The sequence below is a fragment of the Leptodactylus fuscus genome, chromosome 1, assembly GCF_031893055.1.
Source record: "Leptodactylus fuscus isolate aLepFus1 chromosome 1, aLepFus1.hap2, whole genome shotgun sequence".
Classification (NCBI taxonomy): domain Eukaryota; kingdom Metazoa; phylum Chordata; class Amphibia; order Anura; family Leptodactylidae; genus Leptodactylus; species Leptodactylus fuscus.
The window spans coordinates 160,437,828-160,451,766 of record NC_134265.1 but is presented as its reverse complement, the minus strand read 5'-3'; the positions used below and the strand labels follow the sequence as shown (position 1 = coordinate 160,451,766).

Sequence of the window (13,939 nt, the reverse complement as noted above, 5' to 3'; positions counted from 1 at the left end):
TTGTTAATTTATCATTGTACTCCAGTCCACCCATTCCACCAATAATTTTGGTTGCCCATCTTTGCACTCTTTCTAGTTCAATTATGTCTTTCTTGTATACTGTGGCCCAAAATTGTTGCTGGTTCAGATTGAACCAGATTTGACTTGAATTTTACAATTTTTGGGAGATTTGATTTGAATCTGAAACTTTGTGGGTTCATCATCTGTGAGCCAGAAGTGAAATTATTATAATTTGGTGTCTCTTCAAACCCTAGATTATAAATGTGAAGGCTCTCAACTCATCTGGTTTTCTTTGTGCTGTCTGGTGCTTCCTTTGAGTCCTCCTCTGGCTTCTTCAGGATTCCTGGTTAACATCATGCACTCTGAAGTCACCACTAGGAGAAGTCACAAGGGGTGCACCAATGTCACAAAGTTTTACGAAAAAAAGCAGACAGATTGAACCAGGAGTAAGAGGGTGTACTTGTGCTACTTGGCTTGCTCATCTCTATTGTTGCAACATTTCCAAGCTACTGCTTTCTGCACTGTCAACCTTGTCATCTTTATGTTCACTGACACTGATCTCTGGTCGTTATGTAGCAACTGCTGAGTAAAGTATTTTTCCTAGTCCAAATCATCCTTACCTCACCATATTTTGAAAGTAGAGGTGGCCCAAGTAGTAGTGACAGGGGGTATGGAACTGACAGTCGTGCTAGGAGGGAATCTTGAAGGTGTGAATTATAAGGGTATGCAAGAGTCCTATGGCCATAATGAGTCAGAAGAAAATATTATATTGTCAGTAAAGATTCTTTTGCGGATAGGACCAAGTAATCAGGTCAGGATCATAAGATGGCTGGTGGCATTGGTGATAGTAACAATTCTAGCTGATGCTCAGCTCCAACATTCACAAACCTAAACCTAAAGGAAGCTAAGGGGTTGGTGTTGCTGGCAGTGGCAGACACATTTCTAGCGCTGCTGGTGTTGGTAGCAGAATCTATGTGCAGATACGTCCCATGTGAGAATTTTTTAATCAACAAACAAAAATGTCACTGTACAATGTTTGCAATCAAGAAATTGACCATGGCTGTGCAGGGAAAAAAATGTAGGACCTATAAAACAACATCACCAGCTGATTTGGCAAAATGATTTGGCACTGGTACTGGCAGAGAAAGTTACCAAGATTATCCACAACTAGAACATGGTGGTCACTATCATCATCATCATTGTCTGCTTCACCTACTCCATCTCCATATCAACATCAGTTATCCACAAAGGAATGTGTGTCTGGAAACAACAATATGCACCCAATTATCCACTGAGCCATTATTTCTCTAGGAAAGCTGTATGAACCTTTGTGAACCTGAAATGTTTCCCATTGTAGCGCCGACCAGACACAGAACAGGTTACTGAACGCTCTGGCTGTACAATCAGGTATTGTTGGACCTAGAGTGCTCCTATATTCCAGCAGATAAGTTCGACCCCCATGGAATTCTGGACGAATAGATTACAGCAGTGGAAGCTGTGGCCTACATTACCACATTATTCCATTTTGTACTGTTTGCACTCATGTTGTCAAAGCTACCACCACCACAAACATCTCCTGCAGCCTACAGTACCAAAGTATTAGCATAATAAAAAAAAGATATATGATAGATCAGGGGTGAGCCTGCTCCTTTCGCCGCCCGAGGCTAACTGCAGAAAGCCGCCTCCCCCCCGCCGGAGGAGGGGGCAGAGCGGGGGCTTGGCCTGGGCGGGTCGGGGGCGTGGTCGAGTGAAGGGGCGGGGCTTAGCGCCGTTCGCCGGCAGAGAGTAGGCCCAGAGACTGCCTGCTCTCTGCCTGAGCGTGAGGGGAGGCTGCTGGAGCAGCGCTGCTCCAGTGGCCTCCCCAAACCACCGCTCGGTGATAAGCCAGTCCAGGACAGCTTGTCCTTGACTGGCTTAGGGAAGCAAAAATGCCGCCCTCCCTGAGGCCCTGGCATAGCGCCGCCTGAAGCGCTCGCTTCAGGTCGCCTCATGGGAGGTGCGGCACTGTGATAGATAGATAGATAGATAGATAGATAGATAGATAGATAGATAGATAGATAGATCGCATATCCATACACTCTTTTATACTGATAGAGATCTATCTATATAAAAAAGTGAACCTCAAAAAAATCATTTTTTCATCATGTCTCCCATAAAGAGATAAATTGTGTTAGCTTTTTTAAAACGTGCATTGTCAGTGCCCCAAATTGAAATTCTGCAATCATGGCTCCTTGGTGTGGCATCTGGTAATATAAAAGGTGAATTTTTGGTGACTTTTTTAAAACTAGCAGGCAGTCCAGGCATGCTGACAGGCTGTCAAAAAAATTTCTACAAATTCTACAGTTGTTACTTGCTACTGCCATTCTGTTGGCATGAAAACAAAATAATTTAGCTAGGTTACTTATATAGCACCATAATATTTTTTTTTTTTTTTTTTTTGCATTCACCTTTCTCTGGCCTATATATAAATTATAAATTTGCCTGGACGACCTTTTTAAGTTTTGTTTAAACATAGAATTTGGAACAAGAAAATCTTAATATGGTTTGCTACACCGTAATCTACTCTAGTCGACATTTGGTATTTTCTTGTGGGCTAAATAGAATTGCACTGCAGGCTAGAGTTAGCCCACGGGCCAGAGTTTGACACCTAAGGGCTAGATTGAGTCCTAGGAGTGGTGACAGTGTCATACACTAACCTAGGACTCCTATTAGGTTTTAACCTAATTTAAACTCGGGCTCATTACAAACTTATTCAACTCGAAACAAATCTTTGGACTGAACCACCAGAACCCAAAGCAAAACAAATATTTACATCTCTAATTCAAACATAGTGTGCACATTAGAGATGAGCAAGTAGTGAAATATTCGAGATTCGATATTCTTTTCGAGTAGAGCCTCAATATTCGACTACTCGATCGAATATCGAATCCCATTATAGTCTATGGGAAAAAATACTCGTTTCAGGGGAAACCATTGTTCGACTAAAGGAGAGTTGCCAAGTCCACAAGTAGCAGGTGCAAGCACAGTGAAAGGAGTAAGACACGGCACGGGGAGAATGATAGACCCACAGGATAGTATTGCAGCATCCCTCCTGCAGAACCAGCGTTGATTGGCTGAAAGCTATACACTGTCTTACTCCTTCCACTTTGCTTTTAGGACCGGTTCACATTAGCACATTCCTCCCATCCGGAAGGAGTCCGCAGGAGGAACCCCCCCCCCCCCCCCCCCCGCTGCAAGCACACGGAGCCGATTATATGCTATGGGGTCTGTGTGCATAACTGTGCAGTACTTGCAGTTGCGCTGATATTCCGTTCGGGGGGGGTCCTCCTGCGGACTCCTTCCGGACGGGAGGCAAGCGCTAATGTGAACCAGAAAACAAACAAACAGGAGGATGTGTGATGGTATCACCTCCTAAAGTCCTTTCAACTAATCAGTGCCAAAATAAATAAATAAAGAACAATAAGTGCTCGTATTTTATTAAAGGTACGTAACCTATTGTGATTAAGTACGTACATACCTTTAATAAAATACGAGCACTTATTGTTCTTTATTTATTTATTTTGGCACTATTGTGAACCGGCCCTTACTTGTCCTGCAGAACCAGCATTGATTGGCTGAATGATATACACTGTATAGCATTTGGCCAATCAACGCTGATTCTGCAGCAGGCTCGTCTTTGCTAGTCAGGAGAGCTTGTAGTTTGCGGTTATGCGGGAGCTGACTTTTTCTCACAGGAATGCATTGACCAGCGTTGGTTGGCCCGAATGCTATACATTGTACAGCATTCGGCCAATCGACACTGGTTCTGCCGGAGGCTCGTCTGTGACGAGGCAAAGTCTAAGATCGGACCACAATGAAGACTGCTGTGGTCCGATCTTAGACTCCGCCTCGTCAAAGCAAAGACGGCAGAACCAGCGTTGATTGGCCGAATGTTGTACACTGTACACTGTATAGCATTCGTCCAATCAACGCTGGTTCTGAATCGAATCTTTACTGTGAATAGGAGTAGTATTCGATAGAGCACGAGTATTTTGAATACCGTAGTATTCGTTCGAATACCTAATGGATCGAATACTACTCGCTCATCTCTAGTGCACATCGACTTAAGAAATGAATGTGTATGCAATTCCCATTCATATTAGTGTACAGTAAGTTTACAATGGTAAAAATGAACTGAAGTGAGTATAACACAGATATAGACAGGAGCATATGTGGATGTAAAGAAGTTGCTCTTAAGATTTTATTTCTTAAAGAAGTAACGTACTATGCTTTCATTCATGCCATACATAACTACATAACTTAACATAAAGTTTATATTTGAAACACCAAACACAAGAAGTAGTACAAAGGGTAAAAAAAAGAGTAAAAAGGAATGATCACATCACTCCTTGTAACTGTTCTTAGGGCCCCTTCTGCTTTCTTCTAAAAGCAACAGACTGAAATCTGATACGAGGAATTCACTGTACAGACCTGTGGAAGAAAAGGGGGAGGAAGTCTAGTTCATTCGGATTTGTTCTGTGATGCTGGCAAGAAAGGGGGGAGAGCAGAGAACCATGCTGTTTAGAAAACCAAGGAAAAACATATTGTGTGATAAGCCAAACTTAGTCTCACGCTTGTAACTCTTAAATGTAGAGACATTCTAGAGAGAAGCCGTGTGTTAACAGGCAGATTGAAACGCTTGGATTGAAGATTACACTCTGAAAGGAAAGGCTGGATCACATAAAGGGATCAGTGGAAATTTGCAGGAAATAAGAGCAGGGCATGTATTTGCCTCTTGGCCTCACTTCATCTTGTGAATTGCAGAAGAAGGATGGCCAAATGTTTCCTTATGCCTGCTCCCTAAATATAATGAAGCTTTGCAGATCTTGCAATATGCTTAATTGAATGGGTAAAAAAGTCAAGATCACCTTGAAATTAAATGAAGTCTTATAAGGAACCATTTTAATTTGGCAAATTATTCATTGCAAGATTTCTGGCATTAAACATTAAGTTTTATTACTGTTTGTGCTGAACTCAGTGATTAGTACAAGATTCTTCAGAAAACTGAAATTTTACAGTAGTTGAATGAGTATCTTGTATGTAGGTGTACCCAAGTGCAGGTTAAGGATGCCATTGGCCCCAATCAGTTCACACCAAAGATTCATGTTACAGAATAATGTCCCATACTGGCTCACCATGCAATATAATGTCCATAGTATTACACACACAGTATAATGTTCTATTGTGGCCCCCCCCACATTATAATGTCTCATAGTGACCCCTCCACACAATATAATGTTTCATAGTGGTCTCCCACATAGTATAATGGACCTGCACGTAGTAAGATGTCCCATAGCGTCCCTCCGCATAGAATAATGTCCCACAACAGCCCCTTCACGCAGTAAAATGTCCCAGAGTGGCTACTACGCTAATAAAATAGAAAAAACAAAACCACATACATAGAAGTGGCTTAACTGGTTCTCTATTTAGATTTTGTAACCTCAGTCCTTGACATTTTGGTCTTATTATAATCCACCCCTGATGTATACTTTACGCAATGTTACCTAGAAAGCCTGTGAAAGGAATATAATAAAATAATTTCATTAAATTCAAAGTACATCAAGTGAGTAATGAGACCAATCCCAACAAGGTTTTTGACCACACGGTGCAGTCATAACCATGGGCAGGACAGAACCTGGAGAGCCATGAAGGTTGCTACAGTATCCAATTAGATCATTACAAACTGTGTGTTTCTATTTAAAGTGGTATCTAGAGATGAGCGAGTACTATTCGAAACGGCTGTATAGGAATGAATGGAAGCGGCCGGCACGCAGACTTTGCCGGCGGCTGGCCGCTTAACCCCCTACATACCGGCTGCGTCCATTCATTCCTATGGGTGCGTGCTATTCGAAACGGGAGTTTCGAATAGTACTCGCTTATCTCTACAAAACCTCGCTGCTATTAAACTATTAAACACTCAATAAACAATCAGTTTGCAATAAATTTTGATGCCAGCTGGTAAGGCTGACCAGTCTTCATCTGCATTATGGCTGCGTTGTGGATGCATCATGATCACAAGCCCTTGAAAAAGATCCCTGCATGACTCGAAACAATACATATCTGTTATGCTGGGTAAATAAAATGAATCTTTATAATTCTACACTCAATACGATGCTGTAACCCTCTAGTATAAACTGCATGCTGCTTAAGTGTGACTTAGCTATTTTAATTGATGTTTTTCTTAAGGATAGAATTGTCACAATTCACATGTAATCTCATGCAATATTCCTATGGACTACAGCTGTCATGTTACAAATGCCTGTGCAATTCCAGCACAATGTATATATGCACTTGTGTTACACCTAGTACAATTTATGAGACAATTGTTCTAAGGTATCTAAATGTTCCAAAAGTAGTTTATCCTTTCTAAAATATGGTAAAGAATAGATTTTAATAGATAATAGCTACAGTATGTCCAATGAGATGTACTAGAAAGAATAATAAGAGATCATTAAATGTAACAGAGATGTGTAGGAGATCAAAATTCTTCTTCTAACTTCCTGACAATGAGACAAGAAGAGAGAAATTGTATTTACTAGAAAGTAATAGAAAGACTTAACGGAACTGGACTGGATTGAAATAGGAAAATGGAATAATGCATGCAGTGAAATCGGAGGAAGGAAGGGCAAAAGGAATTAGCATGAAAGAGAGAAGGCTGGAGGAGGGGTAGAGAGATGTGAACTTAAATAAGCAGCATATCCTGGATCCAGATGCATGAAGCCATGTGTGAAAGCAATACCTTCGACTGAATGAGCTAAGCCAGAATTATAAAATGTCTACTTTATGAAGATGTGATAAATTAAAGCGAATGTTATATAGGAGAAAAATAGAAAAGAACAAGAGATACCATTGACAGATATATAGGCAATGTCTATTATTCAGCAGATCTTGTTTGTTCTGATAAGAAGGTGGTTTTTTATGGCGGCATAGTCGCACTCTCTCCTTCTGCTCTCTTTACTTCAAATATGCAGCTGTGTTCGACCAAAACGTCACATGCACCTTGCTGCAATTCAATAAAAGAGTTCTTCCATATTTCAACAATCCGAGTGTGCAAAGATCTTGTACATACATCTGAAAAATTGTTAATTGATAAATGGCTTTGACCCAGGCACCGGGGGTATAACACAATGGAGACTAAGGGGTTATGGCGACCACTCAGATCCGTGTCGGCTGCCATATTTAAATACCTGACATTCCCTGTTATGTCAGAAAGGAGTTAAAGGGGTTGTGCAGCTACTGATACTTATACCCCTATCTAAAGGATAAGATGTCAGATTGGTGGGGGTCTGGCCACTGAGACACACACTGGGGTTATGTACAGTAGCTCTGTATGTGAATGGAGCAACAGGTCTGTTGCACTCAATTTAAGCCTATAAGACTTCCAGAGATAACAGAGGGTTAATCGATAATAAGCTGATCACAGAGTGTTTAGATCCCCAAAGATCATCTGTAATTAGCAGGAGGGGGAAGGATAAGATGGGAAAGGGAGTGAGAGAGGCAATGGGGAAGGGGAAAAGGAAGGGGTGAGTTGGGGAACGAATGGGCAATTCAAATCTGAACATAGTACATTTAGCTAATTAAAATATTGACCTGTTACATTAAACAAATAGAGAAAACATTATACTATGCACATGAATGATTTATAGCACTTAAACAAAAGTTAAAAACTTGAATGTATATGATGAATATTTAGCATATTTATTGTAAAGGGGTTGCCCAGTTCATTTTTATTGATGACCTATCCCAATGGTGCAACAGTAACCATGGGGCATCATAGCAAAACTTGTAATCATAACTATGGAGCCCCATAGCTTTACTCGTACTGGGATCCCACTCTACCATCTTCATGTCACAGTACAGGGATAATGTACACCAATGATTTCAGAGTACATTAGTACATGGATAATATATACAGTGACGTCATAGTACACAAATAATGTACACGTGGATGGATTTCATAGTACCTGGATAATATACAGTGATGTCATAATACATGGATAATATCCACAGTGATGTCACAGTACTGAGATAATATATCATTGATAATCAGAAAGTTTCTTCCTGATAGTCTAAGAACCACTACTAGTACTGGTCCGTAATATGTTATGCCTGATAATATATGTTTAGCTTCTTTTATATGTTCCCTGTCTTGTAAGGTAGGGTTCACATTATTGTTGGTGTCCACTCAGAAGGTGTCCATTTAGAAAAAAATATAAAAAATATGGACTTTTTTGTCCGGTTGAAAAAATAAAGGACACAAACGGACACTAAAGGACACAAGATAAAATCCCATTGAAATGAATGGAAATTGCAAATGGACCAGCTAGTGTCCATTGCTAAAATCTTGTACGGAGAATAGTCACAGACACCGCTGAGCGGACAGCAACGGTAGTGTGAACGCCCTTTTAGACAATGCCACCTCTCTTGCCTTCACATATAATGGCCACATTCTTGTTTACAGATAATGATTCTAGGGCTGCTTTAACCCTTTACTCAAGTACTATCCTTTTTATCGCAGTTTGTTAATATCTTTAAACTTAGCTGACACCAAAGATTAGAAGCTATTGACTTGGTTCACCCTATGATAGGATTTGGATTTTAGTACAGTGTGTATTGGTTGGGGTTCATCAAACATGGCTGGTTAATCGCCAGATCATACTACAGTGTGAAGGGATTTTTTATATTGTCATTTGAGGATTCTTCATGTCTTCATGTGTAGAAGATGTTTCTTTGTTAGGTAAGTGGCAGGCAATAGTTCATTTACAGACAGTTCATTTTATCAATAGAACAAAATAATAACCCATTGTTGAGTAGATTAATCACAGAAGTTGACAGGATAGAAAATGTTGTCAATTCTTGCTTTCTTTGAGCTTGCTTGGGTGTGTAGTCCTTTTTTATTTGGCCTCTGTTCCTCTTTTTTGAGTTTTTCCTCTATTTTTTATTCCTACTAGGCTCTTGAGTTATGTTATTAGCATAGTGCCCGAACCCTGACAAATATGATAGGACACGGTTAATGTTAATGGAATTGGAAACTCTAAAACACATACAGACTGTACTAAGCTTGTTGAAGGTAGTTGCTCAGGTGTGTGTTTGTGTGTGTGTGTGTGTGTGTGTGTGTGTGTGTGTGGGGGGGCTGTGTATGGTTGGTGTTCCATTGCCTGAGGTGTCATGTACCATCAGGAAAGAGTCATCCAATGAGGGGGATGATGGACCAGTAAGTGTATGGTATGACAGCTCTGATGATGAACTGGTTTTCCATTTGGATTGAGGTTGTGAAGCTCCACCCACAGTTGTAGGAGAAACTGATAAGGCCTGGTTCACATCTGCATTCGGTATTCCATTCGAGGAGTCCGCTTGGGGTCCCCCTGAACAGAATACTGAACACATTGACAAGCGGTGAGCAATGAAAGTACATGGACCCCATAGACTATAATGGGGTCTGTGTGTTTTCCGCGCAGTGTCCGCACGAGTCATGTGGAGAGGAAAGTAGTTTATGAAATACTTTTCTCTCCACATGATTTGTGCGGACACTGCGTGGAAAACACACAGACCCCATTATAGTCTATGGCAGTGGTTCTCAACCTTTCTAATGCCATGAGCCCACAATACAGTTCCTCATGTTACGGTGACCCCATTCAGTTTGGAACACGCATCCATAACGGTGTGCGTTCCAGCTGAATAGCGCTGTTGCAGACAGTAGCGCGGCTTCTCAGTGGCTAAAGCCATCAGAAATAAGTATTTTCACGTCCACCCCTTCATTATGTTCCACCTTAATGTTTAAAACAAAAAAAAAAAACATTTAAACTCACCTTCCAACGCTCCCCCGCCGCTCTCTCCGCAGTCTCGCTCACTCATATAGTTGTAGGCGCGATGCGACGTCATCACATCGTGGCTACACATACAGAAGCCGCAGCACAGCGTTAAAGCAGGAGCTGGCTATGGGTTTTGTGTGGTTTCATAAGCTTACCGCTTGTCAATGCATTCTGAATTCCGTTCAGGGGGTCTCCAAGCAGACTCCCCAAATGGAATACTGAACGCACATGTGAACCAGGCCTATGGATGTAAGTAAATTCAGCTGCTATTTTTCTTGCATCAGTGGTGGAACCCAACATAAGAACAGTAAATTAATCTCTAATTGTATAACTCTTTTTTCTCCAGCTTTGTGGTTTATTTTTTATTGATATGCTTTGTTACATGCAATAGTGTTCTTATTGTATAACCATTTATCATTCATTATCAGCGCATCTATTATTGTAGAAAGCTTTGTCCTTTATTTTCATTACCTTTACAATTTTTATGTCTGGATTTTTCTTAAATTGATTTTTCTGTAATGTCTATTTTTTTTTTTTTTTTTTTTTTTTTACTTAATTGAACTTGGCCAACCCCCACCAACCCATACCTCACTATACAAATTCACACACCTCAGCCTTAGTGTAGACTCTGATACACACAAGGAGAAATTTGTTGGTGCCCCTCGTTTAATGAAAGAAAAACCCACAATGGTCACAGAAATAACTTGAATCTGACAAAAGTAATAATAACCAAAGTCCATGTTGACAAGCCACAAAGCTTCTGAGAGAATGTCCTATGGACAGATGAGACAAAAATCAAACTTTTTGGCAAGGCACATCAGCTCTATGTTCACAGACGGAAAAATGAAGCATATCTTGTAAAGAACACTGTCCCTACAGTGAAACATGGAGGAGGCTCTGTTATGTTCTGGGGCTGCTTTGCTGCATCTGGCGCAGGGTGTCTTTCATCTGTGCAGGGTACAATGAAATCTCAAGACTATCAAGGGATTCTAGAGAGAAATGTGCTGCCCAGTGTCAGAAAGCTTGGTCTCAGTTGCAGGTCAGGCGTCTTGCAACAGGTTAATCACCCAAAACACACAGCTAAAAACACCCAAGAATAAGATAAGATAAGATAATCCTTTAATAGTTCCACATTGGGGAAATTTCAGTATGTTACAGCAGCATAGTAATACAGATACAGGATAATACAGAGTAATATATTACAGACGTAGACACAGATAAGCTGAGAAGAGAAGATATACTAGGAGTCCATGGCAGCTAAGGAAAAACAGAAGAGAAAGAGGAAGATCTCATGGTCATCCTCATAATCATTAGTTCTCTGTGCGGAGTGCTCTTCGTTTGGTCTGATGTAGATTATACAGCCTGGTCGCGGTTGGAAGGACCTGCGATAGCGCTCCTTCTCACACTTGGGGTGAAGCAGACGGTCGCTTACAGTGCTGCCAAGTCCCATCAGGGTCCCATACATGGGGTGGGATTTGTTCTCCCGCATGGAGGTCACCACAGACAGTATCCTTCTGTCACCCACCACCTGTACTGGGTCCAAGGGCTAAGAAGAATGGCTAAGAAGAAAACATTGGAGTAATCTGAAGTGGCTTTCTATGGGCCCTGACCTAAATCCTATTGAGCATCTTTGGAAGGAGCTGAAACATGCCACCTGGAAAAGGCATCCTTCAATCCCGAGACAACTGGAGCAGTTTGCTCATGAGGAGGGGGCCACAATACCTGTTGAGAGGTGCAGAAGTCTCATTGACAGTTACAGGAATCGTCTGATTGCAGTGATTGCCTCAAAAGGTTGTGCAACAAAATATTGAGTTAAGGGAACCATCATTTCTGTCCAGGCCCGTTTCATGAGTTTTATTTATTTTTTTTAATTCTGTTGAAGCGAAAAGCAATGTCTGACTTTCATTTGTTGATTTTCATAGAATTTCTATGTATTATTTTTGTCAGATTCAAGTTATTTCTGTGAACATTGTGGGTTTTTCTTTCGTTAAACAAGGGGTACCAACAATTTTGTCCACATGTGTATGTTTATACCTTCCACTCAACAAAGACCCAACTTTCTCAGATGCATACTCACTTTCCTAGAGGTTTATTTACACCACCTTTGCAAGAAACACTCTACTTTCCTTCAGTTCAATGACCGCCCTCTGGTGTTCCTATACTTGCGATTCAACAAACACCCAACTTTCTCAGATGCAGATTCACTCATTCTTTACAGCAAACTCTATCCTTTCCTTCTGGTGTTTCTCTACTTTCTATTCAACAACCATCCAACTTTAGCAGATACAATTCCAATTCCCAGAGGTTTATTTACCCCACCATTGCAAGAAGTTCTTCTCACCAAACACCAAACTTTTCCATGGGCAGATTTACTTTCCAGGTGTTTACTTCCCCTCTTTTGCAACAAGTGCTCCACTCATCTTCCATTCAGTTAATACCCAACTTTCCCAGATGCAGAATCACATTCCCAGTTTCTTTCCCCCCAACACCCGCTGGGCTGAGGTCCCCAACATGAGTAATTCTTCCCAAGTTAATACACAGAATCTTCCTGATATGGATGGAAGTTTTTCACTACATTATTACATTCTTGTGCGGAATTATTCATTGGATGGATATGTTGTAATGTGATAAGTATACTATGTGACATTTGTGCCGCCGACAACCCCTCTCTTTTACCCCAAAGCATGAACATAATCCTCAGACTACCCCTGCCCGGTTACTTTTAGCACCAGCCTGGGCTCTGGCTTTGTATTGGGAAGTATGGAGAGAGGACAACAATAAGTGTGCCTGAATAATAAGAGTGAAGTGGTGAGGGAGGAATGTGTGGGGAACATGGAGAAGAAGTGAGGGAGGATGCGAGGAATGTGTGTAACATGAGTGACTATAGGGAATGTTAAGGAGGGTGCTGGGCTCCTTGTCTGGGATTGGAGACCCCCCCTCAGTGGCTCTCTGTGAGTGACGCGGCCTGTGCTGGGGCGCCGATTGGTCGCACACATGTCAGTCAGCCGTTTGGGCGGGCTCGGAGGCTGCCTTGTGTCTCTGTGGCAGAGGCTTGTGGTGCCTTTCAGTGTGTTGTGTGTGCACGCCCCTGAGACACACAGAGGTCCAACAGCAGCTTCAGCCTCAGCAGCAGCAGCAGGGAGACAGAGACTGGCAGCATGGGCACTTTTCCCTAGCAGCCTGGATGGAAGGACTGTGTAAGCAATGCATGAGTGCCTGCCTGTCTATATGACTGATGACATAAGAGGATAAGAGGGAGCACTGCTGGCACTCGCCTCTGGATTACTACTTTCCCTGCTCTGGACTGGCCGGGAGTTGGGATTGTGTGGACTGTGAGGAGGGAGACGAGCGGAGATGCTGCTGCTGCTGCTGCTCTATATACCAGGGAGGCAGATCCATGTGTCCTGTGCCTGACTGCTGCTGGAGCCCGGACATCAGCAGAGCTGCCCTGGATTACACCACAAGCACAGGATCAGTGGCATGTCATGTGGAGAGCATGAGCAGGTATTGCTGTCTGTCCCTATTACTTATCTTCTTACCTCCACTGCTGAGATGGGAGGGTAGAGAGGAGTTCATGGCACGCCTACCATAGTACCTGGGCTCTGTCTGTGCCATCTCTCATCAATACCCCTAGCTGTGGATTATATACTGGCACCAGAGCCTATCTGCCCTGGCACTGAGGGAGACGGGGGCAAAGTACTGATAGCATTGAATGGGATCAATACATGCTTGATGTCATGTGTGATAGAAGTGATCAGGACCTGCTGGAGAACTTTCCTATACCTACTTGTAGTAATGTAATGCAGAGGGGGCCATCACTTACCATATTCTCAGTGTTTTAGGAGTTTGCCATGGGTGGTATTGTTGCTTTATCCATGTTCCAGACCACACAATACATGTGGAAGGGAAATCTAACTGAGTATCTGTCTATCTATCTATCTATTGTATGTAATACAATCTGCTCTGAACAGGAATCCAGGACTTCCCAACATCGTCAATGATTGAATGGAGTGTCTCCCATGTAGTGTCTGCAGTAGTATGTAGCAGTGCTGGCAGAGTTGCCCCCTCCCCAGTTAGTCATGGCATTC

At 42.0% G+C, this 13,939-nt stretch overlaps 1 protein-coding gene across 36 annotated transcripts in view; it reads left to right on the top strand.

Annotated features, from left to right (window-relative positions):
- PTPRD (protein tyrosine phosphatase receptor type D) overlaps positions 1–13,939 on the top strand; it is a 1,471,303-nt gene that overhangs the window by 1,149,286 nt on the left and 308,078 nt on the right. For 2 of the 36 annotated variants that reach the window (XM_075278679.1, XM_075278428.1), the window contains exon 1: positions 12,878–13,355. The exons of the other annotated variants lie outside the window; for them this stretch is intronic. The gene's annotated coding sequence lies outside the window, so the exon portion shown is untranslated. Of the gene's footprint in view, positions 1–12,877; positions 13,356–13,939 lie in introns of those variants that run through there. 36 annotated transcript variants of the gene reach the window in all.